This window comes from Otolemur garnettii, unplaced genomic scaffold (assembly GCF_000181295.1).
Source record: "Otolemur garnettii isolate 467f Iridium unplaced genomic scaffold, OtoGar3 scaffold00049, whole genome shotgun sequence".
Taxonomy (NCBI): domain Eukaryota; kingdom Metazoa; phylum Chordata; class Mammalia; order Primates; family Galagidae; genus Otolemur; species Otolemur garnettii.
Window position 1 is genome coordinate 3510989 of NW_003852444.1, and position 2303 is coordinate 3513291.

The 2303-nt window shown below is 52.2% G+C and overlaps 1 protein-coding gene across 1 annotated transcript in view; it reads right to left on the bottom strand.

Annotated features, from left to right (window-relative positions):
- Positions 1-2303, bottom strand: part of TMEM178B (transmembrane protein 178B) — a 359361-nt gene that overhangs the window by 28864 nt on the left and 328194 nt on the right. The window lies entirely within an intron of this gene.

A 2303-nucleotide genomic window follows, 5' to 3' on the forward strand; every position in this document is an offset into this window, starting at 1 on the left:
GTGGCTGGCGCCTTAGCCAGTTGAGCTATAGGCGCCGAGCCAGCATCAGTATTTTCTAAAAGCTCTCCAGATGACTGAATGTGCAGTGGCTGAGAAGCCCCACCTGGGCTTTCACTCATTCACCCTGACGGGAGGAGCCTCGGTTCCAGATCAAGCCCAAGACTCTCAGGCAGCCTTCCCCAGAATCCTGGGCTTCTGAGAGAAGCCTCAGCAATGGGGGAACAAAGCTCCAGGCACCCTCCCGCCCTCACTGTGTGCCCCTATGCCCCTACACCCCTGCAAAGGTGCCCATCAAGGTCTCAGGTGAGTGGGAAGTATTCCAATGACCCCACCAGCATCACAGTTCTTGGCCAGTGGCTGTCACTCGATCCTGGCCCTTTATTATCTGACCACTGGTGGTGGCCTGGCCAAGAAAGATAAATAAGCCAATCACATTGTGTTCCTCTGAACACAAACTTAAGCTATCCAGGAGGAAGTTGTCAAAGTTTGAAAAGACCCAGAGATGGAGCACCCGGGCAGGATCAGAGCCTTTTGCCTGAAGAGAGAGGAGAACAGAAAAATGTGTTCAGGAGCCTCAAATGGCATGAAAAAGGTGGAGAGGAAAGCGAGTCAGCCCCCAGGGCCTGTGGATTCCTGCTCTGCCTGAGGCCTCTGCTCTGCTGGCCTCAGATTCCTGGGAGACCTCTCAGCGCCTTAGGAAAGCCTTGTTTGAACGGAGCCCGTCTTTGTACACCCCAAAGAGTCTCAGAACACCCACCACAGACAAGGCTGCTCTACTTTCATCTTCTTACATTTTAGGGGCCCGTGTGAGATTCGGATTGGAAAGGGGAAATAAGAAGGGTCCACCTCTGAAACATAACATGGATGTCATCAGATCAGTTTCACTCCTTGTTTCACTGAGGGGACACTGGGGCACAGAGAAGCAAGAGTGGCTGATATTGTTGGCTTCTGTCTCTGTGGGAGACCAGAGGAAGAGTGGGGGAACTGCTAGAAAGAGCCACACTCCCCCCTCTCACCCCCCCAGCTCTGCCACAGATGCAGGTGTGGGACTTGCAGAGGAAGTAGCTCAGGAGTGAGACATCCTGACCCTCAGGTGGCAGAGGTTTGGGAGCCTTGGGCATTACTCCTTGGAAAGCCCTGGTTTGTCTTTGGCACAGAATGACTGTGCTTCAAGAAAATAAGGGGCCTGGGCACAATAGCTCATGCCTGTAATCCTAGCACTCTGGGAGGCCGATCCCTTGAGCTCAGGAGCTTGAAACCAGCCTGAGCAAGAGTGAGACCCCCTCAAAAAAGGAAAATTAGCCAGGCATTGTGGCAGGTGCCTGTAGTCCCAGCTACTAGGAAGCTGAGAGCATGAGGATTGCCCTAAGCCCAAGAGTTTGAGGTTGCTGTGAGCTATGATGATGCCATAGCACTCCACCCTAGGGCAACAGAGTGAAACTCTATCTTAAGAAAAAAAGGAAATAAGGGTAAACCTCTAAGCCCCAAGTCAAATCCTACAAGATCCCCAAGTACCCGCATAGTTCACTAGCCCAGGGCTCTCTCTATATACCTAGAGAGACAAGCCCCTACTTCTCCAGCTTTACCTACAGATGAAAAGCCAGCATGGTGCCCCTCTCTGCCTCCTGCCTCTGCTCAGAAGCTCAGAGCCTAGTGGTTCACCAAAGGGACTCGAGTTGGGCATCTGCACAGGGCATTAAACCTAACTGACATTTCCATATGTAGGACTCACTTTTCTTTCTTTCCATAAATATTTCTTATTCCCTCTGTCCAAGCCCAATTCTCCTTCAATGGAGCCCCACTCAGTCCATCCAGCTCCCTTTTTCTGAAGAGTAGACTGTGGTGGACATGCCCCAATGGTCAACTTCAGCTTTGGACTGAGACTCAAACCAGAAGACCGAAGAGCACATCTCAGCTCTTCAGGGAAGGGAATAGGCACGAGAGGCCTGGGTTAACTTTCATGTACCATGAACCAGAACCTGTTCCCAGGTAGCTCTGCAGTTACAGCAGATACTACAGGACTGGTCCTGTGGCCGCTACTACAGCCATAGAGAGAGATGGATGTAAGACAGCATCCCACTACTTCCATATTTGTAAAGGGAGCACTAGCATGGTGCCTGTGGCTCAGGGAGTAGGGCACCGGCCCCATATACCGAGGGTGGCGGGTTCAAACCCGGCCCCAGCCAAACTGCAACCAAAAAACAGCCGGGTGCCTGTAGTCCCAGCTACTTGGGAGGCTGAGGCAAGAGAATCACTTAGGCCCAGGAGTTGGAGGTTGCTGTGAGCTGTGTGATGCCATGGCA